The sequence below is a fragment of the Ailuropoda melanoleuca genome, chromosome 14 (assembly GCF_002007445.2).
Source record: "Ailuropoda melanoleuca isolate Jingjing chromosome 14, ASM200744v2, whole genome shotgun sequence".
NCBI lineage: Eukaryota > Metazoa > Chordata > Mammalia > Carnivora > Ursidae > Ailuropoda > Ailuropoda melanoleuca.
The window spans coordinates 38,197,692-38,222,910 of NC_048231.1; the positions used below are offsets into that span (position 1 = coordinate 38,197,692).

The window sequence follows — 25,219 nt, forward strand, 5'->3', positions numbered from 1 at the left end:
TGCAAATGTGTTAACAATTGACAGTTAAGTAACTAAATGGATATGTGCATAAATGCATGATGAATTAATTAACGAATTAATGTGTGAATGAGACCATGTGTAAATAAAAATGTCAAAAGAGAATGAGTGAATGATAATTGAGCGGGTCTGTGAGTCAATGAGTGAAAGACTAGTAGTCCAAGAAGTAAGTGAAGGATGAATGCCAAATGGATGGGAGAATGAATAAGTGAATCCCTGAATGAGCTCCTGAATTACTAGAGAATTGAAAATTAACTAGTAATGAGGGAATGAATGAACCCGTGAGCCAATGTATGCATCAGTTAGTGAGTAAGTAACCAAATGAATTAATTAATAAGCCAAAAACTGAGAGGGCGACGAAGTTCATAAATCAGTAAGAGAAGGAAGAAGTTGAATAATTTAACTAATGAGTAATAAATAAGTCCACGAATGAGACAAGTTAATGAGCGGATGCATTAGCAAGTGGATGGAGGGATAGAGTGGATATTAGAGCAAGTGAACAAAATAATGAATTAGTGAGTGAGTCACTGAGTCAGTGGATGCGAATGTAATCCAAGAACAGCTTCACTGAATGAATGAGTAGACGGGGGAGTCGAGAAATGAGTGAGTGAGTCAGTGATCCATGTGTGAGGCAGTGCATGAGTGAGGTCACACTGGGATCCCTTCCCCGACCGCTCCAGAGAGAGCTCGCCACACCCCAACCTCATGGCACGCTGGAAATGCCGGCACGTCGTAAACGGCTCCACTGGAGTGCCCATTTTACTCCAGCATGGGCACCGGTGTACATGTCACCACTAAATGCGTGTGCCCTGAGAGCCAGGAACTGGGTCACATTCTTCTCCGGATCCCCGGCGCCTGCCCAGCCTGGAGCCTAGGAGGTGCCTTGTAAATTATTGCTGAATGAATTAATGAATAACTAAAAATACATGTGCTTTTGTGGAACCAGGATGGCCCTTCTCAGAACGGTCTGGGAACTGTTCTGTGGGTCAGATGGTCTGTGGCATCCTCCTACGCAAGTCCAGATTCTCCCTTGGGTCCGGCTTCCGGGCTTCAGTGCCAGACAGTGAGACAGGATACTGGCAGTTCTGACTGCCCTGGACCTTGGCCCATCCTTGGGCAACGTTGGCTTGCCATGGTGGAATGGAAGTCCTGGGTCTTCCCGAAAGCTGCTCTCGCCGCTGCCAAGACTGGAGGTCGAAAATAACCTGGTCTTGTTTTCATGCCTCCAGCAAGTGGGCCAACTCCTTGCCTGTGCAAGCAAAATGAGTTCCTCTGGTTGTCGTTGTAGGACTTTGGGTTAGACGTTAAGTGCCTCTGGACCTCCAGTCTCAGTATCGCCTGTAGATGAGGGTAACAGCTGTTACGGGAATTAACCTTGTCTAACCGGAGCTTGTTAGAAGGTCCACACTCTGGTACCTGGGAGGGAAGAGAAGCCTCAGAAATCACCTAAAGTACCTGTAATCGATGGTTTCAACTGTACTTATTTGAAAGCTTCCAAATGCTACCCAACTAATCCCCAGTTTCCCCTGTCCCAGAAGAATGGCAAGTCCAACAAAGTTCTGGAAGAATGCCAGTTTGGTTGGGACCGGCCAGCCCGGACCATGCACCTTTAAGGAAGCAGACCATACCTTTCTGCCAGGGACAGATGACAAGAAAAGTAAGTTAGCAGCACCTTTGCCCTATGTGGGGTATTTGCCCAAGACCTACCCTCCATCCCCCCACCCCCTATATTACATCCTTGCCCCCTCCTGCAATTATGTGTTGTGATTTTATAACCACTTTATGGCTGACACTGACCACTCCACTTCCTCTCCTGTCTTGCTGGCTCCTGACCCTGGATTCCATCTCTCACTCCTGGCTTTGCGTCCTTTGGACTTGGTGATGGAACTTGGTCATTTGGCTTGGAACGTGGCTTCCTCCTTCCTGACGATTTGATCTTAGCTCAAATCATTGGCCTTTCTACTTCAGAGTGAATCTGATAGACTCCCCCATTCTTCATTGTGGACATGTGGAACCCTAATTTTGAGTCTTTTGGGCAACATCCAGCCGCTTCAGGCCCCTGAATGCTGAGGGTGGACAGCAAGATGGACATCGGTGGCTTTCGGCTAGAATCAAAGGTGTGACTGGCTTGTGTGTGTGGACGTAGGAGACGGGACTTAGTTCTCACATTACCCAGGATTGCTGGGTAAACAAGCTGTCTGGATCTCACAGCGGTCAGCAACTTCCAGTAGATTCTTGTCTGGGCTTCCCATGGTTGCTCAACTTTGTACTAAGCCTGACACCCCCCTAACATGCCTCACACTCACATAGCCTCTTGTCTTCCTTCCTGGCTCTCCACATCCCCTTGTCCAGATCTGTCCCGTCCAGACTCGCCCCGTCCTCCTTCCTGGTGTGTCCTGACTTCTTTGACAGAGCCCATGTTATGGTGTTTGTTAGGACCTGCTGGTTTCCTCTGAAGGGAATGAACTCCTTGAGGACAGAGTCTTTTCTTGTGTTGTGTAGCCCACCAGAAGGTTGAGACTTGAGAAAATGTTCGGGGAATTAATCATCCATTCTTTCATTTATTCAAAAAATACCGGGCTCCTTTTGTGGTGCCAGAGGCTGGGTATAAATAGCAAGAAACCAGCCATACCTCTCTCTGTCCTTGTGGAGCTCCAAATCTTGGGTGGGAGATAGAGGTTAAACACATTCTCACTGCAAAATTACTTAATTACGCTCGTGATGAGTTCTATGAAGCTGAGACGCTGGGGGCTTGGTTGACCTGCCACCTGGGCTGGGCTGGCCCTCACGACAAGTTCTCTCTGCTTCTCTTCTATGTTGGGGGGGGGGAGCAGCCTGAAAGGACAAGGCCATAGCCATGGGGGGCCTTGGATGTCCTTGGAGGGAAGAGGAGTGAGTGGGTTGTGGCGTTTGTGTAGCGGCTGCTTGGTTATTAGCTGGGCAGTGGCCACCAGCCGAACATTGCGTCTCACGAAAGCCCGTGCTTGTTAAGGATGGGTCTGCTGAGTGTCAGGGTTGGATCTGCCCTGCCAGCCTCCAATGTTTTCTCTTAGATGTGCGGCCAGATGACAGACTGAGGGTCCAGTGGAATATGTGTTGACTTTTTCTCCCTCTACCACATTTCATTCTGCATTTCTTAAAATGGCAGCCCAAGACACTTGTGTCACTAGCTTTCCTGGGATGCTCTACAGCACACCTGGCCATCAGCGCGCCCTGTTTCAGCCACCCTGGCCCACGCCACCTTCCCTCTGCCTCCGACTTCAGTCCCTCCCCATCAGCATGTCTGCAGGGAGTGCCGAGGCCACCTCTGTCATCCCCTATGCCACACCAGTCCAGACTGCCCTCCTCTCGGGCTGGCGTCGGCCTCCGCGTTGTTCTTTTTGCCCCTCCTCCAGTTTGTTCTCCTCACTGCAGTCAGTACAATCTTTCTAGATTTTTCTAGAATGCATGAGAAAGAGTCCCATGCTCCCTAGAGCCCTCTTGTGAGTTCAGGAAGCCCCACGGTGAAGCCGAAGGCCCTCAGCTTCCCGCTCGAGTCCTTTGTGACTTGGCATTTCGCCCTGGCTCCCACCACATGCTCCTGGCCCTGTGTGTCACCCTGAAGACCCTCCCTGAGTCTGTGCATCTGCGTCTCTGTCCCTTGCACACACTCCTGCTCTGACGCTGTCCTTACATGCGCAATAGCTGGATGGGTTGTCCTGCCTCCCCCTGGTGGGTTTGGTTACCCCACATTTGGAACTGTTGCACAGCCATGAACTTGACCTCCATTCAGAAACCTCCCCCGTGCTTGGTGTAGGTGTCTGCCTTCCCAGCCCAGTGGTGGGTGATGGCTCTTGGGGTGTTTCAGATCCCCCTCTGTCCAGGACAGAAACTGGTGGGTCCATCCCACAGAAGCTGGTTGAATGAGACAATGAGTGGACACATACAAGAACGATTGTGAGTCCTTCCTGGAGGCAGATTCTATCCCTGGCAGAGAACTGGGGTCCTTGGTGCTGGGGAATATCACCTCCTCATTACCGAGGCCTGTCCTCTTCTCCAGCCAACTCTGCTTTGCCTTCTGCCTGTGACTCATTAAGAGATATGTAACCTTAATCCTTGAAATCGTGTGGGACGGAGCGTGTTTTCACTCAAGGACGTGAACGTGGAGATTTTATTCCTTCTTAAATAAATCTCACTCCCCCAGGAAGTTTGGACAGGATGTGGGCCATCGGACCAGGGCTTGAAACTGAACATGTTACAAAAGGCTCATTTCAAAATTTGAAACTCTGTGACCACTGGCCAGAGCCGAGTCTGGTTTGCGGGGGTCACTAGGGCCTCCTCGCGAAGAAGGGAAGCAAAGATTGAAAATAAGCCTTCAGCTGTCACTGAGTAGGCTGATGGTCTGCAAGACAGAATTCCGCGGTTCGGTTTTGCTTCTCTAATGAAACTGGAGCGAGCTCGCTAAGCCCCATCAGGTCTTCCTCCAGGCTTCTGGCAGAGGTCTGAAACCCTCCTGGGGCCAGAGTGGAGTCTGGGTTGGTCCTGAAATGGATGGGACAAGTATGTGGCACTAGCTGGGACCGAGATGCTCAGGGGCAGGCCCAGCAGTCCCCTGGGGGGCGGGCCCGGATGGGGCTGAGGAGCGGAGCCTGGGGGTCCTGACACTGAGGAGAAAGTAATAGCATTGCATTATGCCAAAAGTTTCCCCGGTTCCTCCGGAGACAGGTGACATCAATTCCTCACTGTGGAGAGGCCTAGGGAGGTCAGCCATGACTCCATGCTAGGGCTCCTCCCAGCCTTCTCCTCAGGGGGCTCTTGCCTCCCAGAGTGGTGGCTGAGGCTGGCGCCCCAGGGTCACAGGTGCGGAAGGCTGGGGGTGGGGGTGGAGGGACACATGGACACACAGACAGGCCCGGAGTTCGGTTCTCGGTGTTTGAGCCCTTGTGACTGGCTGTTCCACTGTCCCTGCTGAGCTGTGAGTGCACCCAGGCTCGGGACCGACCTCCAGGACAGGGCGATTCGTGGCCTCTCATTCTCTTTTGACATATTTCTTTTTCTGTCAGGGAAGAGCAGTTTGTGTCTTCGAAGTCACCAGAGCCCTACGAGTTTCGTGCTCCTGGTCTGTAAGAGAGAAGTAAGTTTCCCTCATTTATCCTGCAGAAATCTTGCTGCGTGCCGTGCCCCATGGCGCGCCCACCTGAGCTGGGCCTCACAGCAGCTGTCTCCCCACCCCCCCACCCCGTGTCCGTTCCCCCTCCACCAGCACCGTCTCCACTGGCCTGCCCTGCTCGCTGGGCCTCAGCAGCCACTTGGAACCTTCACGAAGGGTGACGTTTCTGTCTTCCCTCCATCAGAGACTTGGGTTGGAGCGAATGGCTGCCCAGCCTCAGTGTCCCCATCTGTAAACACAGAAGGATGATGGCAGGAGTCTCTGCCGTCACTGTTTTACCTGTCCTGTTGTGGGGCGGGGTGGGGCGAAAGATGGCTCTCCCTTGGACTCTGGTCCCACACCTCTTCCTCGCTGTCCTCTTGATCCTTGCTAGTCACTTTGGGGCCGGTTTGTTATATTTCTTTTCCCTCGGGTCAACATGATAAAATAAGAGATAGTCCTGCTCGCTTGGCAGGGGCTGGAGCCTGTCCCCGGCAGATGTTCCCAGACCAGCAGGAACCGGTGGCCCCTGCCGGCCTGGGCTGCTGGCAGCTGTCCAGAGGGGACAAGGGCAGGCCTGGGCACATGTGTCCCTCCCATGGCCTCTCTTTCCTCAGCTGTCCCCTCCCCTCCTCTGCCCCCAGGTGCCACTGGGATTCTGGCCTCATTTACTGATGGCCCCCCTGTGGGGTTCTCTGGGGAAACTCCAGGCCAGAGTTCAGACCTTTTTAAATGGGCATTCGTCCAGCCCCCGTGCCCCTGGGGTCCCCTGCTGCTTCCCTGCAAATCTGAGCCCCTGCCCATGATGTTCTGGCCCATCCTGCCTATGCATACCCTTTGCTGAACCTCCTCCAACCCCCCCCCCCCCACCAATCCCACTGCTCCACAGGTCACCTATCCAAGTATTTAGTACCCTGGTGAGCCGCGGGCCCACATTCCTTGGTTTGGCTGTTTGTGCAGCTGTTGGGCGCTCGTTGGCCTGGGGAAGGCCATACTTGAAGTGTGGGGGTGGTCACCAAAGTGTGGAAGCATTCCCTTCGAGCCACAGAAGACGGTGGGGGCGGCCCGGGACCCTCTGGCCTGAGTCCTTTGCTTTGTGGGTCTCCTGGCTGCTTCTCCCAGGCTCTTTCTTCTCAGCCACCCCTTGCCAGGGACTGTGTTGTGTGCTGGCTTGGCTCCCTACCGGGAGGAAGAAGGGGAAAATGGGGGATGGAGGGGCTGGCGTTGGCTGGAAGAGGTGGCCTGGCGGCATGATGGCTGTCCTCTGGGGTGCAGCGGGGTACAAAGGAAAAGGGTTTGGGGACCTAGAAAGCACTGGGCAGGTATCGGAGAAAGAAGGGAGGGAGAGGCTCTTCAGGGCGTAGCTTGGGGTCTGCCCCCCCCTTACCGGCTCCGGTCTCCCCAGGAGCTGGCTCCAGTCGGTAGGTGCTGCTACACTGGCAGCTCACTGAGACCCCTGGTGCCGCAGAGGGTGCGTCGCCCCCCCCTTGCAGGGAAGGAAACTGAGGCTCAGATGAGTGAAGTGAGCCCAGCTGTGTCCCCAAGTCTAGGGTGTGTCCCATCCCCCCACAGCAGCCCCCATACTAGTTGCCTCCCCAGAATGCATAGTGTGAAGAGGGGCAGCAGACAGGTGCCCTGACCACAGAGCCCAGAGGTCTGTTGCTCCCCTCTGGGAGATTGGTGGCACCGTCCTCCTTCGTGCCAGGGGCTTGGGTCCTAGGAGCTTGGTGTCGCACGTTATGCTTTGCTCATCAGGACGAAAGAACAAACTTTCATGGCAACGTCTCCCAATTTCAGGACCTTTTATAAAAACCCTGCAGGGAAGCATCTGGAAAACTCCCTTCCTGCTCCTGACAGTTGCCCCAAATAGTGTGTTTCAAAACACAGGCTGTGGAGCTGGCTCGCTCTTGGCCTGGCCCATCAGGGGAGTGGGGTTGGGGCTGCCCTCAGCACACCTGAGCTTGCTCCCTACCCCAGAGCCCACTGGGTGCTGGCTTGCCCCCATATTCCCCCTGCTGTGGCCTCAGAGAGAGCCTCCATTGGGAGGGCATCCGTCTGTCATTGAGGCCAGCCCATTTCTGTCCCAGCAGGGGGAGCATCCAAGAATGGTGTGGCCAGAACTATACAAAAACGGGCAAGGGGGTGAACAGCGCAAACACAGCTCGGAACCCAGGGTCGGGGCATAGCCAGGGGCGGGTCTCAGCCTGTGAGGTCAGGGCTGGTGGCAGGCTGCACAGCCACGGGGCTATAGGAACAGACACCCAGCAAGGGGGATGTACGTCAGTTTGTGCCTGGCTCTGGGTCGGAGCTATGCCAGGCTTGTGGACGGGCATCAGATCCTTCACAAGCTGGATAGAGATCATGAAAGAGGGCAGCAGCCAGCTCTGATCCAGCTCCTTGTCCCTGGTGCTGGCCTCACCATTCCCAACGTACCCCCACGGAGTGTTTGCCAGTTCCCTGTACCCTGTGAGGCAGACATGCCCCTACAGGTTGGATTTGGTCTTGTGACTTGGCCCTCTTGTCTTGGAAGGTCGTCTGCAGGGAGCCGGGGAGGAGTGCTTTCTTGAGCATGAGTTTTCCCGAGGACACCTGTGATGGGGGGAGCGCCCACTTCACTGGGTGAGTTCTGCTTTTCCTCGTTGCACTCTAAAAGGCATACGTGCCCGTGACAAAGGTGATACATAGACTCTGGGTGATCCAAGATGGACTGGAGCATGTGTGAAGGCCTCAGAGGGGCCCGAATCCTTGCACTGCCCACCCAGAGCACCAGCAGGCAGAGGCTGGGCTGTTCTGGCAGCTGCTTTTCTGCGTGCAGGGCCGGCCAGCCAGATAAGCCACTTAGATGTTGCCCATGGCCGCACTAGGGAGAGTGCAGGCAAGGAGGTGAGGTCAGTAGAGGCATGACCCCAGAGAGATGTCCCTCATCCCTGATTCCATCCAATTGGCAGGGACCGTGTTCACTTCACAGCTGACTGGACACCAGGGTCCTTTTTGGCAGCTGGAGTTGCGACTTAGGTTTACCTTCATGCTCCTGGCAGAAATGAGGCTTCTTTTAAAAATTGTGCATAAAATTGCATTTTGTTAACTCATTACTATAGTGGAAAATGCAATAAACAATGGAGCCATGTGAGTTTTCCCCATAAAAGGCAAGAAGCTAATAACGAAAACTTACTGCACATCATAATTCCAAAAAAATAGTATTTTTTCTCATTAGAAATGAAATACATGTTTATTGTAAAAGCTTAGAAAATACTAAAAAGAATAAAATGAAAACTAGGAATCGCCTTCATCCCAGTCACTCGGTGATGAACACTGCCAGTGTTGATGACCGTCCTCCAGTCTTTTGTGTTCTGTGCATCACATAAGTGGGTGTGTGTGTGTGTGGATGTGCACGTATGTATGGGCACGTGTTTGTGTATGTGTTTATACACATATATCACGTATGTATATTTTTAATTGGGCTCATTGTTGTCATCTAATTTTATCACCTAACTCTATAGCCTGAATATTTTCTCATGCCAGTGAGCAGTCTTCTAGATTGTGATGCTTTAGTGGTTATGGAGTATGCTAGCAAATGACTACCTGCTAACGGATTCAGTAGGTCCTCTCTTATCAGATATTTAGATAATCTCCAAAGCTGGATGTGTCAGTGAGCATCTTCGTTCACCTCACATATGTGTCCGATTTGTTTCCTGAAGTTCATTCTCAAAGTGGAATGGCTATGTTGGGGGGGAGGAGCATTTTATGCCCAACTTGCCCTCCATAAACTTTGTACCAACTTGCAATCTTAGAATTAGTTTAAGAAGTGCTGGTTTCCATGGGAACTACCAAGTTTTTAACATTTGCCCATTTGTTAACACACATCATTGTCAGTTCTTTCATTACCTGTGATCACAGCATTTCCCCCATATCTTTACTGGGTCTTAGGATCTGACCTGCCAGTTCTGGTTCCTTGCATTTTTCGTCTTCCCTTAGTTTTATTTTTGTTGAAGTCCTGCATATGCATCATTCTAAGGGTCAGATAGTTCTGTAAGCCTGTTGCAGAGGCACCAGTCCACCCCACCCCCCAACCCCACCCCATAGCCTGCTCCTGCTTTGGACTCTTTTAACTCATTCTTTTGACATTTACATCCATTTTTCTAAGTAACATTCTTATTTTTTGGCTTTTTTTTTTCTTTTTAAAGCTTGGGTGTTACCTTGATTTTTCAATCACAGAACATACGTCCTTGGCCTCACCCTCCATGAGCATACCTCTGTGCCCCATCCTCTTACTGTTTGGTTTATAGTTTTGGTTTGGCCAGTAGTCAGTGTTTACATTATTGTAACCATGGAACACTCCTGACAGCTGAGCGGCAATATTATGATTATTTACTTGTCCTTCAAAACTTTTTGTTTTCTTTGGAATTAATAATTACCTGGGTGTTTGTTTCTTTTGGTTAGTTTTAAGTGAACTTATCACAGATTTATTTCAAGCCTCTCAACACATTCAAGTACGTTCAAACAATTTTTTAAAATGTATTTTATCTTTTCAAAGAAATCTCTTCCTGGAGCCTTCTTGCCTCTTCTGTTCCAGATTGGTTGATCTTTGGGGTTCCTGCCCTCATTCTCTTCCGAGGAAGTCCCTTGATCCTCTATCCTTTGTTGGACCCCTGATTTTATAAATCCTGGGTTATCTTTCTTCGTTTACTCCCCTGCTCTGAAAGGGTTCAGGGGAGGTACATTTTTGAAAACTTTTCACATCTGAAAAGGAGAATATCTACTTCACAATGACGTAGATAGTTTGGCTGGGTATAGGATTCTGGTTGGTCATCTTTCTTCCCCTCAGATTTTGAAAGCAGAAATACTTGTCTTCTAACTTGTAGTGCTGGTGAGGAGAAGTCTGAAACCTTTGTGATTCCTCATCCCTTGTATGTGATCTTTTTTTTCTCCCTTTCTGGAATGTGCAGGATTTTCTTATTGTCTTCTGGTGTTTTAAATTTCACGCATATTCATCTTGATGTGAATCTGTGTTCACCCATTTTGTTAGGCCCTTTTGATCTGAAACTTGCTGTGGACATTTTTTGGGAATAATCCTTGGATGATTTCCTTCCATCCGTTTTTCTGGAACTTTTGTTTTTTGTATGTTGGATCTCTTTGACTGGTTCTCTAATATTCCCATGTTTTTTTCCCCCTCTGGTTTTCAACCTTCGATTTCTTTGTTCTTTCTAAGAGATTTCTCAGTCTTCATATTTTAACCTATCCTCATTTCCACAATCTCTTATTTGCAAGATTTTTTATTACACTCCCAAGTATTATTTTATGACATTTTGTTTTATGGATGTGATTGCTTTGATATTCCTGATAATACTTGATATCCCTGATAATGTTAATGATAGTTTTTGTGAAATGTTCTTCTTCCTACAGCGTCTCCAATCTTTTCTTTTCTCCTTCCAAGTATATGTGTCTCTGACTTCCATGTTACATGCTTTTCTCAACTCTCTGGTGATAGAGATCAGTGTATAAATACAGATACACACACACACACAGATACACTAATGAGCTATTTGGAAGCTCTCAGCATTCAAACTGATGATGGAGTTGGGACTTGGGAGCTGTGGGCCCTACTGTAGAGTGAGCTAGCTAGTGCCCCCCATGTTTAGTGTTTTAAAATCTTTTTCTTTTAGACTGCTCAAATGTTCCCAACAAAGGATTTTTAGTTTCTGGCCTAGAGTGTATCTGGCTGCCAGTGCCCTGGGAGGTTTGAGGAGGAAGACTGTGGGTTCTCAACATCCAGCTTGTAAATTTTGCCTTCTTCCTCTTTAATTTAGAACTCTTACCCTCAGCTGTGCTTGCTGTTTCTGTTAGTCACCTTTGCTTTACTTTCTCTGTACATTGTCAGTCTTCTCTCAGGATCAGGGAAGGCTCTGCATGGTGGGTTGAGGATTTGGCTACCTGCCTTCTTCTTAAACAGACTTTCAGCCACTTCATCCTATTAGGCTCAGATTTTCCTGCCACATCAAGGCGTCTGGCGCTGTCAGTTCCTGAGACTTCTGTGGGTCCCATGGGATACACCAGGCTTTATTTCAACCTCCCTCACAGCCATTTAAATTTGGTTTTTCCCAGTTCTGAATCAGTTTCCACTCCTGTCTTCTTGTTTTTGTCCCCGCATGCTTATCTCAAAATGAACATCTCTTCACCCCCATTTAGCAGTTTTAAGGGGGAAGGCAGGTGAACATCTGTATTTAATTCACCATATTGAACTGAACGTCGTACCAATTTTTCTCTTTTGGTGTGTTCCTCCTTTTATTTTTATCTTACAAGACTTTTAAAAAAAGAACAGTAACTTTTTTCTATCCTGTATTACCAATTGTCACCCCACCCTTGCCACCCCCTGCCATTTTCATTTGCCATTCCATTTTACTCATGGTGTTTTTCATTTTTTTTTAAAATTTAAAACGTTTTTATGTTCTAAAAATCTATCACTAATTTTTCCTTATACTTTTCTCTTAGAAATGCCTTTCCCACACTGAGCTTATATAGGCACTTTTATTTTTTCTAGTTTTTTCATGATTTCATCTTTTATATTTGAATCTTTAATCATTTATTTATTGTAAGAAATAACCATATGTTCTATTTCCATATGTACCACATGCTAGATACTTTTATAGCTTTTGACTCTTGTTGTGGTTTTCTATTATTCAATCAATCTGTTTATTCTTATACTTGTATTGCTTTGTTTTAATACAGTATTGTTATAATATGTATTATTATTTGGGAGCAATAGTCTTTCATTCTCATATCTCAATATTTTCTCCATTGGTCTCACTTGTTTATTTTTCTAGATGAATTTTAGTGATATCAGGAAGTTAAAAACATTCTTTATAGATTTTCTGTGGAATTTTATAAAATTGTGAATTAAAGAGAATTTATATTTTTTGATACTTGGGCTTTATATAATCTTTTGCAGTAATATATATTATATTTTTTTCACAATTTGTCAAATTTGACAAATTCACAATTCATCATTAAGCTTATTTCAAGGAATTAAATATGCCTTACATGTTTCTGTTGTGAATTTGCTCCTTTATGTTTTCTAACTGGTTACTAGTAGCATGTAGGGAAGAGATTTTATTTTTATTGTTACTGGCTATCTCATTGAATTCTTTCATTTTCCTACAAGTTTTTATTTGAATGTTTTGGAACTTCTAGGTAAAAGTCATTCACTTCTATATAATACAAATTTTGCTTCTTTTTCAATATCTTATGTCTTCTGTTTCTCTTTCTTGTCTTATAGCATTGGCTAGATCTTCCAAAACATTAAGCTGTTAAAAATAGAAATCTTCATCTTGTTTCTGGTTCACTGTCAAGTATAATAACAAATAATTTTTTTAGGTATATGTTTTTTGTAATGCTAATGAAGTATTTATTTTTAGTTCATATATGACTTTAAAATCAGGAATGGATTTAGAACTTTATGAAATGCTTTTTTGATTAATTGATAGTGATATTTGTGTTGTTGACCTGATGCATGAATTATAATAATGTTTCATAACTTTGAAACATTTTTTTGGATCAAATTCTACCTGGTTATGGAGTATTGTTCTTCTAATATACCACATGATTTGTTTTGCTAGGATTTCACTTAGGACTTTTCAAATTTTTTGTTGGTTTTGATATCAAAGTTATGCTGGCTTTGTAAAATGAATTAGGGAACATTCCATCTTTTTCTGTATTCTGTACCATATATACATCATTTGAGTAATCTATTCCATGAAAGCTTGAAAGAACTCACCCATATAACTCTCCCGGGATAATTCTTTGACAACTTTTCCTGTTTCTTCTGTATTTATTGGATTCTTCCTATATTTTGCATCTGTAGAGTATATGCTTCTTTTTCTAATATAGCCCAGCATTTCAATGTGCAGGTGCTGAAATCAGACAACTTGGGTTCAAATTCTTGCTCTGTCATTTCCCATGTGACTTTGGGAAAACTATGTCTCTCCTTCCTAATTCTTAGTTTCCTCAGTTGTTAAATGATGAAAATGAGAGCCTGTAGCTAAGAGTGCCACTGTGAGGATTAAAGAGATAAAGTACCTTGCACCTTCTCTAGCACATAGTGAGTGCTCAGTGATTTTTAAAAAAACCTATTATTAACCCTAGAAAATAATAGATTTTTCTGAGATTTAAAAACTGCTCAGCACAGAGTTATAAATAGTAGTTTTATAGCATTCTAATCTGTTTCTATGATTGTATCACCTTTGTCATTCTTAACTTTGTGTATGTGTACTTTATCTCTTTTTTTATTAGATGAGCTGGAGGAGTGTCTCTATTAGAGGTTTTTCAAAGAATCAGTTTTTGGAATAATTTATCAATTCAACTGTTCGTGTGTGTGTGTGTTCAAATTCAACAATATCTGCCTTTATCTTTATTGATTCCTTCCTTCTGCTTTTCCTGAAGCTTGTTTTGTGGATCTGTCCATATATTCCTTATGTTATTCTTCTTAAATAATGAAAACATTTCATGGTATGAATTTGCCTCTGCTTGCAATGTTGACTGCATAAGTTTTAAAAATATTTAAAAATATTTGTAATTATTTGTAATTATGCTTTTCATTTCTTCTTGCTCTTAGAAGAGATGATTATCTGAATTTAATGTGCAAAAGTATAGCTTATTTTAAAATTAATTTCTAATAGATTTGGGTTGTGTGTTGCTTATCTTGTTTTACTCAATTGTGGTTCTATTTCATTGTGGCTAGAGAATGGGATATACAGATTCTACTTTGGGGAATTTATGGATATCTTCTTTGTGCTTTATATAATCAATTCTGTAAACATTCCATGGACCTTTAAAAGTAAGGTGTACATCTCATTTATAGGGTACAGATTTTGATGTTAAGACATTTTGTTTTACTAGGTTTTCAGTCAATTCTTTTGGGTTTTCTTCGTAGAGAATGAAGTAATCTAAAAACATTACAATCTCCTTCTAAAAGTTTATAACATTTATCTGTTACATGAGTCAGAGTTGTTTGGACAGTATAACTTAATATTGATGAAGTAAGCATCTTTTCTTTATTTCTCATTTTCTGTTAACTATGATGTTGCTCGCCTCTGAATTTGTTTATCATTTACTTTTTTGCCTATTTGATGTCTTTAGGACTGAGAGGCCCTGGAAACTATTTCTGTTTTCCCATTTCCTTCGAATGCTATTTTATTCCTAATGTAAATGTTTGTGAATGTTGTATCATTGCTGTGGATTGTACCTTCCACCTCTGAGAGGTGGTTTTTATCAACCTGTTTAATGGTTTTTCTCTTGGGTACTTGAAATTGCAGAGACAGCTCTGTTTTATTTTCCTTTGTGTTCCTGAGTTAGGTAGCCCTACCCTCCCATGTAATTGTTTCTGGAAGTCTGTATTCAAGGCAAAATGTTGTTTGGAAGTTGAACCAGAGACTTGCATGCTCCCGAGTGTTCTGCTCCTCGAGAGCTCAATATTCTGCACATTTCTAGGCCATTTCTAGCATTCCACGGATGTTCTTTAATTTTGTTCTTTTCAAACAAATAGTTGACTGCCTTAAATTCAATTACTGAGGCTAGAGATTGGCCATGTTGGGTCTGCCTAACGATTTCCATCTTTGTCTTAATTTCTTAAGTCTATGTGAGATCTATGCTCTTAACCACAGGTATCAGCAATTTTATTTTTCCATTTTTCACTTATTTTTACAAAACAATAAGAGCAAACTGTAATTAAATACTGGTTCTTAAATGCAGCCAACCCCTTTATTCAAACCAAATATTCCCCAGAAGCCCAATAAGTAAAATAGATCAAATCAGCGCTACCCTATTGGAAGCTGGGCGGTGAACTCAAGCTGTGGGCATCATCCCAACAGAGGCCTGGGGGACCTCAGGTGCCCCTCAGAATACCCTTTGGAAGCCTCTGCAAGGAGGTATTTAGGCAACTGCACAAATTGAACAAATTGCTGTGTATGTAAAACTGGGGATGCCGTTGATAGGAGTGGATTGCTGGCAGTCAGCTGTTGTATAAATTTTGTGGTTCTGGACATGTCAGTGCATGAGAGTGTGGGTTGCCTGAAAGCCAAATGCATGGAAATTGAGGCCTTCCTATTTATCTATGCCCATTCCTTGGATTTGATTTTTTTTTTTGCGTTAATTATTTAAAGTGTGCCTCAAATAGATGACAGATACTTTGGATTTAAGGCTTTTGCCTTGACTTGAAAACGGTCCTTTTTAAGGGTGCATAACCCATTTACATTTTTATGTTTTGATTGTCTTGTCTGGACTTAAAACAACTGCACTAACGCTTCTTTTATTTGTTTCATCCTTTCTTTCCTTATATTTTATCATATAGACCATATTTTTCTTTTTAAAAATTTTCTCTGGTAATTCAGAGAGCATACAACCAGTTTCTAAGTGTCTTAGTGTTTATGTTTCAGGTTTTTTTTTTTTTTAAACCATACCTACATTTGTATTGTCTATGGTAAGAAAAAAAATGAAATAGTATTTTCTGACCTGGCGTCATTATTAAGATACGTGTGTATCTGTTTTTTTCCATTCCTCCTGTTTATGAGCTTCCAGATGATGAGGTCTGAGAGGGGTCTCATCGCTGTCTCCTGTTGGCCTCCCCAAACTGTGCCCTAGTCTTTGGGAGGAGAGAGCTGCCTCTCTTTGCTCTTTTGGGGCCTGGTCCCTGGCTGTTTCTGGACTATGGGTGTTGTAAGCCCGATATCCTAGCATTTTGTGCACTTCACCTGATCTCTTATCAACATGTGGGTTGTGTCCGTCTCTCTCCCCGCGAGCCTGTGAGCTCCAGAGAGGCAGGAACACTAAGTCAGGGCAGCCCCGACCTCCGTACAGGGTGTGCTAGCCAGGCATGCTCATAGCTGCGTGCCCGAGAGGGTGTATGGACTGGGCAGTGCAAGAGGGAGCCACTGAGGAGCAGACAAGTGTGCGAGTGAATCTGTGAGGGTGAGCAAGGAGGGCACACACGAGCTAGAAGATCCATGCGCCATTGAGAGAATGGCCAAGCCAATGGACAGGTGGTGAGTGCATTGACAGGGGTCTGGAAGAGTGAGAAGGGCCGTTGGCCACCAGCCGTCTGAGCTGAGGGGATGCTCGTCCAGGCTGGTGTCCATGTGTTGGGGAGCTGGGTGGGGAGGGTGGGCTTGCCTGCTGCTCTAGAGATCCAGGAGGGCACAGCGGTGTCAGGGTTCATCGTGGCTGTTTGGAGTTGTCCGTCCTTTCATTCTTTGATATTCTTGCTATTCATTCTACAGAATGTCTGGTTTTGGCCACTGGGGATTCAGAGCAGAGGCCAGTGTGACCCCTCCAGCCCAGAGGAGTTCCCATTCCAAGAGGAGACATGAGTGGCGTCCTCTCCAATCACGGACACACAGAAAATAAAAGCCATCAAAAGGCACTCCCCCAGCTTTCCCCCATTAGCCTTAACCTCCTTGCTTCTCTTTCCCTAATGACCAGTGGAGGAAGCCACCTGCCCCTGGTGCATGGCACACCGCCACCTAAGCATGGGCTCCACCCCCACCCCCAGCTCCTCTGGAACCTTCTACTGCCATGGCTGGCTTCTCCCATCCCCTGGAGGCTTCCCATTGGCTCTTAGCATGCTGTAGTGCCTTTAGTCTGAAAAATCCCAGGAAGCCACCTCCTGCCTCTAGCTGCCATCCTCTTGGTGCTTTCTCTGCATTTCACTTTTATTTGGCTTCCAACCCTACCACTCCTCTGGAAGAACTTTCGTGAAGATGACCAGGGGCCTCTATCTGATTGCTAGGGCCTCTCGCTGGCGCTTCATACTTGGTGCAACTCAGAACTCAACTCCTCTTCTCCCGCTGACACTTGCTTCTCCTCCGGGGCTCCCCACCTCAGGAAGCGGTGCCCTTCTCTCCTACTTTCCTTGCCAGATACCTGCACGGATTCTGGACCTTCTTTTAGTGCTCACCGTTCCTTACCTGCATCTGGGGCATCACCAGATCTCTCATGCTCTTCTTACTACCTGTGCTCAAATATGCCTGCTTTCGCCACTTCCGCGACCCCTCCCCTGCCCAGGCTACCACGCTCTTTTTTGAACTCTTAGACTCTATCCCTGTCCCACTCTTGCCCCCAGAAGCACTGTCTTTTCACATCAGCAAGACCTATCTTAGAAAAACATGAAGCTCATGTTCTTTATCAGCTAATAAGGGTTTTCTTGTGGCTTGAGGATAAAATCTGGAATCTTTAACCTTTGCTATAAGGCTCTGGATGATCTAGCCTCCACCTTGTGCCTTGGTTCTGGCTCATTTCTGGCTCTCTGTGCCCCATTCACAGGTCTGCTCTCTTAGTTACCATGCTCCATCCAGACCACGCTTTACCTGTCTGGTCCATGGGCTATCCACCTGGTCCATGGGCTATCCACCTGGTCCGTGCTCCACCCAGTCTTCCACTTCCACCCACATTGCCACGCTTGTCCCCTCTCTTCCTGGCTTATTCTCCTCATCCTTCATCTTTTACTATAAACTTCTGAGAAGCTTCCCCCAACTGGTCAGATCTTATTAACATTCCCTGCTTCTTCAAAACACTTTGACCTCTTTTAATTTTGAAATCGACGCTCTGCAGTATTATTTCAACGTGGGTCTCCCCTGCTAGGCTAGAGGCTGCTGCAGGAGGCCAGAGACCCTGTTTTATTCACAGCTTCAGCACCTGATGGGTGTTTCAGAAACATGAACTTATTGCTGTGCGTGACCACACAGGAAATGGGGCTGGGCTGGTGGAGAAGCACAGGCAGGGTGCTGGGGAGGGCCAGGGGATGCGAACAAGGGGCTGGGTTGCCCGGGGCGGTGTCAGGGCTCAGGGAGCAGGAGGAAGATGGGAATGTAGGCTGAAGCCTTGAATGCCATTCTAAGGAGTTTGGTCTTCAACAACTGGATTGTGAGCAGGGGGTGACATGCTCTGCGCTGGGTTTCAAGACTTTGGAGGATAGCTGTGTCTTCCCACCTTGCTTCCCAGGAGCCTGCCCTTGCCCTGTCCTTGGAGACCAACTGTCATGGCTGTGCATTCCATTTCTATGGGGTGGTGGTATTGACAGTTGGACTACGAGAGAGGATGGAGAGACCCAAGGAAAGCCTCTTGGGGGAGGTGGAGATGTTGAGAAGGAGCTAGAAGAACCCACTGCTCACTCAGGTCTGTGACTTGAGTAGACCAGGGTGGTGTGGTGTGTGGCAAAGACTGCCATAGCTTGGGAGAGCTTGGGGAAGTTGTTACCCAGAAGTCGAAGGACCCCCTTTCACATCTGAGCTCTGTCCTTAGAGCTTCCCATTCTGCCATGCAGAGCAAACCACTGCCCTTCACCTCGATAAGGAGACAATTGACCATATCCTGGCCAAAGCATGGCCAACGTTGCATGGTTGGCCTCTTCTCAATCTTTCTGAGTTGACACGGCCTTCCTAGGAAACATGCTGCTTCAGGATAGAGGCGCCTCTTCCCCGTCAGCACCGCTCCCCCATACTTGAGGAGGGCTCATTTATGTTCACCACGTGTCTGCTTCCCAGTGCCAAATCAGGCCTCAGAGAGCTTTCTGGAAATGGCACCAACTTCAGGGACAAGCCCTGGTCTGGGGTCAGCACCACTCCATGGTTCCTGAAGAGATGGTAGACTATGGAACGTAGGCTTTATGATTTTTGACCTATGTAACATGGTCCACTAACTCTCAGTATCCAATCCATCCTCGGAGGGCACCCCGGAGGTGTTGCCAACGTGAGGGAAGAGAACACTGGGTTTAGCTCCGGCACTGCTCCATGGTAATTCCCGGTGCCTGTGTTTGATGTCCGAATTGCGCAACGAGGCCTATTCAATGCACCCTCTGGGGGGTTTCTGGAGGTGATGCAACTCGGGGGCAAAGACGCCGGTTCCAGCCTCAGCCGTGGTGCTTGAAGAGATGGTTTGCCCCGTGGCATTTGCACAAGGAAGCATTTGTGTGGCATGGCCCACCACTCCCCAGAAGCCCAGCCAGCTTTGGGAGGGCTGCGTGGATCCCGTACTGCCTTCAGGGGGACCCAGCAGTCCAGCCTCCAGCACACTGTGCAGTGTGGAAGAGCTGTTGCCCTCTGTTGACGTTCCTGTGTTTGTACGAATGTCCCCCTCTGGTCGAGATTACATTCAACCTCAGAGGGTGTTCTGGAGGCAGTGCCAAGATGGGGGATGAAACGGAGGTTCTGACCTTAGGGAGTCAGTTGACCCAAACAACATCTGCTTTGCTTATGAAGATGGCATGGTGGTTACTGCTCAGATCCAGTCGGCCTGAGAGGACCTCCGGGACATGCCCCTGACTTTGAGGCAGAGATGGCTGTTAGTCTTTACATAGATATATTATATATATATATATATATATATTTTTTTTTTTAAATGCCCAAAACTTGGGTTTACAGCCTGGGCTTCACATGCCCTGAGTCTACTTGCTTGGCCTGCTCAGTAGAACTAGACAGGTGTTCTTTCCGGTTGCACACAGGCCATCTTAGAGTTGTCATTTTGCTCACCTGTCCCCTACCCTACCCCTCCAGTCCCATTAGCCACATGCCATGGCCACCCTCCCACTGTGCCCACGTACCCATTCCCTCAGATCCAGCACAGTGCCCGGCATATAGTAGGCACTTAATCAGTATTTCTGGAATCATGAAATCTATAACATCGTCCACTTCTGCTCAGTGGGACTTGCAGCCTTGGAGGGCTTCCCGGAGGAGTTGCCAGCTTTGGGGATAAGCCACCACTTCCAGCGTCAGCACCAACTCCTGACAGTGGAGACAAGACTCCTAGCCTGTGTGTGCTTGTCGCATGATGCATGTGTTGTGCTCGACCTGCCCTCTGATTCCCCCAGCTCTGGAAGGCTTTCTGGACACGTCCTCAACCTCTGTCCTCGGCGTCCCTGTGTGGTACTTGGAGAGATAGTAGACCGTATAGCGTACGCTTTATCTGTGACGTATGTAACACGGTCCACTAACCCTCAGTATCAAATCCATCCTCGAGGCTCCTGGAAACGACGCTGTCTTCGGGGAGGCGCCCCCGGACCGAACACCAGGCCTCCTCATGATGCTCGAAGACACGGTTTTCTGTATGGCATGTTCGTTTCTGCATGATGCAAAATGACATACTCTCGCTCTTCTTGTATCAAGTTCTGCCTCGGGAACTCTCGCCATCTCTGGGGAGGAGATCGTGACTCTTTCTGGGATCGGTGCTGCTCTCTGGCGCTCAATGACGTGGTTGACCGCACAACTCTTGTTTAGTGTGCATCATGAGCCGCTGCTTCTCAGCATCACATGCAGCCCCGAAGAGGTCCCCAGAGGCAACTTTGTGGACGTGAGCCTTCCTCCGGTCATCACTGCCCTCGTGCGGTACTTGAAGAAATGGTTTACCGTCCCACATACATTTTGAATATGTATGTGGGACGGTAAACCGCTTCTTGGTATCTAGCCCAGCCATCCAAACCATCCTGGAGAGAGCCTGAAGTTAGAGAAGCGACACTGGTCTCCCTCAGCACCCTGTCTGCTCCGTGGTACTTGGCGGCACGGTAGACTGTTAGATGTGTACTTAATCTGTTAATGCTTGCAGCACAGTCTTCTCCTCAGTGTCAAACGCAGCCTCCAAGGGCTTCCCTAGGACACTGATACCCTCTAGGAAGGTGTCCTGCTTCCACGGTGGCACGTCCCCCCATAGTACGTGAAGAAATGGTGGTCAGTGCCTCAAATGTTCGCGAAGGAGGGATATTACGCGTTCTGCCTCTTGTCATCCTCCAAGCTGTCCTCAGATGGCTTCAAGACCCCGTGCCTATGTAGAGGCAGGCGTGGTGCTCACGACATGATGCCACTCCAGGTACTTGAAGACACACTGACTCGTTGTTGTCATTGACGATACGTGTACAGTCTATCTTTTTCCCATATCAAGTGTAGTCATCTCGGGGAAGATGCCCTGGCTCTGGACTCAACACGCTCCTCCACGAAGATCTGATCGGCCCTGCCGTGTACGCTTACAGACGATGCACGTTCCATGGCCCACTTCCTCCCTTTCCGCCATCCGGCCTCAGAGTCGACTTGGAGCACTGGTTCTGACGTCAGCACCGACCTCACGGTACCTGGAAAGCGTTCGACCGCACTGCATGTATTTTCTTAACAGCGTATGGAACATGGTCTACTTCTTTTCAGTATCAGGTCCGGCCTCGGAGGTCTCCAGGGCGGTCCCACCAGCCTCTGGGGAGGAGGTGCTGGCTCCGTCTGGCACCAGCACTGCTTTGGGGTACTTGGTAGGAGTTGACCATGCTTCATATGTTTTACTTACAACGCATGTCACTTGGTCCACCTTTTCATAACAGCAGATGCACCTTGGGGGGCTTCCTGTAGGCGATACCTAAGCATCAGGCATCGGGCTCCTTCTGGCGTCATCTCCACTCTGGGTCCTTGAGGGGTCTCTCTGTGCTGCGTCCACTGCATCTGTGGCAGACATTGCATGGTGGCTTCTTCTCAATACTGCATCTAGCCTCAGAGGGCTTCCTGGAGGTGGTGCTAACGAGAGGAAAGAGACGCCGGTTCTGACAGCAGCCCTTTCCACGGTACCTGAAAAGATGGTTGACCATAGAACATGCGCTAGCTCTGTGTCGTATGTAATATGGTCCACGTCTTCTCAATATCAAATTCAGTCGCAGAGGGCTTCCCAGAGGCAAAGCCAACTTCGTGGGAGACATGCTGGTCTGGCTTCAGCACCATTCCACAGTGCGTGGAGAGATGGTAGACCAGAAAGCCTACGCGTTGTTTATGGCATATGTCACGTGGTCTGCTAATTCTCAGCATCAGTTGGCCTTAGGGCCTTCTTGGGGGCCATGCCGACTTGAGAGCAGGGCCTGTGTGGTAGGCACCATCCAGCATAAATCACCAGGTGGTTGGCTGTAGACCACATGCTTTATTTATGATGTTGGCCACTTGGTCCCCCAACCAATATTCAGCACCCATTCCCAGCCTTACAGGGCGTCTTGGAGCCGTGGTAGTGGCATTGGACACGGGTTTGTGGTCACTGCCACATTTGCTGATTGGTGATAATTCAGGACGCTCATTGATTGCCAGGGGGTTCCTGGAGGGTGATACCAAATTAAGGGAAGAGAGGCGGGGTCCGCGTCACTTCATGGTATTTGAAGATGCGGTTGACCATGGTGTGTACGCTTTATTTATGACGTAGGACACATGGTCTACTTCTTCTCAATATCACATCTCGCCTTGGAAGACTTCCAGGAGGGGATATCAGCTTTGAGGAAGAGCCACTGTCCTGGTGTCAGTACTGCTGCTGCTTGGTACTTGGAGAGAGGTGGTCCGTGGCGCGTTCGCTTTATTTATGGCGCACATTACACGGTCGACCTCTTTGCAGTATCTAATCCCGCCTTGCAAGCTTTCCTGGAGCTAACATCAACTGTGGGGTGGGGACACTAGTTCTGCGCTCACTGCAACTCTGCGGGGTTTGTGATGCGTTTCTTTGTCTTGTGTGTGATGATAACTCATGTGTGGCAGCCTTTTTCTCAGCAAACCACTCTGGCTTGGCGGCTTTAAGGGCAGGGGTAACTTTGCGGACAAGGAGAGTGGCATCGACATGTGTCTGGGTACATGAGATGGTTGACCAGAGAGCACACGCTTTATTTGTGCCGTTTGTGACCTGGTCCACTAACCCTCAGTATCTGATCTCCTCTTGGAGAACTCCGGAAGAAGTGCCGACTTTGGGGAAAGAGACAATAAACCAGGGCTGGCCGGGCTCCGCTAGACTTGGAAGAGAGAGCGTCTGCAAGGCGTCCATCACACGTGGGCCAGATATGGCAAAACTTGGACTTATTTTTAGTAGGAGGGCCTTTCCTTGGAGGGCTTCCTAAATGTGAGGCCGTCCAAATGCAGGCAAAGGAGCATGCTGCTGTCTGCACCACCCCAAAGTACTCGAGTGATCACCTGACCCTCTGAGTGTGTGCACTTCATGACCAAAGTCACTTGGCCCATGCACCTCAATATCTGGGGAGGCTTGGGAAGACGTTTTGGGGAGCCAGCCTTGGCTTGGGGCAACTGTGTCTCTCTGTGGCCCTGGGGGTTGACCATACATGTGACAGCTCTTGTGACCAGCCTCTCTGTAGTATCACCACCCTCTGGCCAGGGTGCCAGCTGTAGGAAGTTCAGGGTGCCATTGGGGTCTGCTCACTGGGGTACTTGGATAGATGGCTGATGGACAGCATGCATTGAACTAATGGCTAATCCAGCAAATTGACTCTCGCGCAGTGTCCAATCCCTACTAACAGGACTTCCGGAACTGAATGTCAAGTCGGGGGAAGCGTCAGTGGTGTTCTTGTCAGTGTTAATCAGTGGTACCTGAAGAGAGGTTCTCTGGGTTTCTGTTTCTTTAATGAGGATGAAACACACCTGGTTAACCTCTTTTCCAGCATCAGTCCCACCTTGGAGGCCTTCTGGTCCAGATCCCTGCTTCAGGGAAGGGAGTTACTGTCAGCTCCCATCCAGTGGACAGAAATAGGTGGTTGACCATGAAGCCTGTGCCTTATATTTATGACTAATGTCACCTGTTACACTAACCAGCAGTGTCCAATCCCTACTAACAGGACTTCCAGAACTGAATGTCAACTCTGGGGAAGCATCAGTGGTGTTCTTGTCAGTGTTAATCAGTGGTACCTGAAGAGAGGTTCTCTGGGTTTCTGTTTCTTTAATGAGGACGAAACACACCCGGTTAACCTCTTTTCCAGTATCAGTCCCACCTTGGAGGCCTTCTGGTCCAGATCCCAGCTTCAGGGAATGGGCACCGTGGATATGAAGATATGCTTGGCCACAAAGCCTGTCCCAGATTTCTGACTTTTATGACCTGTTCTACTCACCTTCAATATCTTATCCATTCTTAGGAGGACTTCCCAATGTGATGCCAACCCGGAGGAAGACAGTGGTCCCATGACAGCGCCATGCCCCAGAAGACGAAGGTAGGTTACCAGAGCTTGCATTTATCTGCCTCTGCTGACCACACACAGCCAGGCTCATTCAGTATCCGGTCCCACTGTGAGGGATGGCTGGTCTTTGTCCCCTTCGGTGATGGGCTTGGAGTTAGCCCAGCCCACGTTAGGGAGATGCCCACTGCACAGAGAGCATGCCCTGGAGAGACCATGTAGGTGGCCTGGACCACTGCCCCCAGCTTCCAGTTCATTCTGAAAAGATGTGCTGGACATAATGACATCTCTGGGAATAAAAGATTATTCTGAGATCAAAATGAGACCTTTTTGTGTGTGTTTGGGGTGTGTGGGAGGGTCCCTGTCATTGGTCTGGGGTGGGACCTGTTTATTTCTAACAAGAATTCTGGGTAGGTTTATTTTAAATCTGGAGGAATGCTTGCTGTTGTGCCGGATGAGGGAGAAGTGAACAGCTAGTTAACCACAGGCTGTGGGATTTACCAAGAATGCACCTGGTCCACTGGCCACTGTATCCAGTCGGCCCTCAGGAGGTCGGGAAGAAGCTGGGTTTCTATGGATGGTTCTTCTCCATGGTCCTCGTGTTTCTTCTAGGACAAGTCTTTCCCCTGACCACTCTTCAGTATCAAATGCCACCTTGGGAGACTTCCCGCACAAGACGGGAGTGGTCGGCCACAGTCCTGGGGGAGCGAGCCAACACCTAGGCTTCCCTCGCTCTGCACGTCATGTCTGACGCTGGTGCTCCTTGCCAGTCCTCCTCAGGAGGACTCCATGAAGGCGAGGTCAACTTTCGGGAAAGGAGATGGTTCTTGGCTGGCTCTAGAGCCAAGGCACAGAGGTAGGTTGCTGGCGGTGCGTTGGTTTAGATGGCAGTATGCCATGACTCTTGGTTCCGGTCTCCTTCGCGGCATTTGGGGAAGGGACATGGGGTTCCTTAAGAAGGCCCAGGTCATTTCCACCCAACGCCACTTTGTTTTTTGAGAGCCAGAACACAGGTGGTGGTGATGGTGACCGGCACAACCCAGTCTTTCACATGAGCTGACGCTCCAACGCCATCCCATCCACCTGGGAAGAGCCCCATGCGTGAGAGAGAAAGGTGAGAGGTGGCAGGGGCACAC

At 48.0% G+C, this 25,219-nt stretch overlaps 1 long non-coding RNA gene across 1 annotated transcript; it reads left to right on the plus strand.

Moving 5' to 3' along the window:
* Nucleotides 1-25,219, plus strand: LOC109489347. The gene is made up of 5 exons (XR_002142306.2): nt 1-1,675; nt 5,061-5,131; nt 7,677-7,765; nt 24,045-24,119; nt 24,696-25,219. It is a non-coding gene; the product is annotated as an uncharacterized LOC109489347 (long non-coding RNA).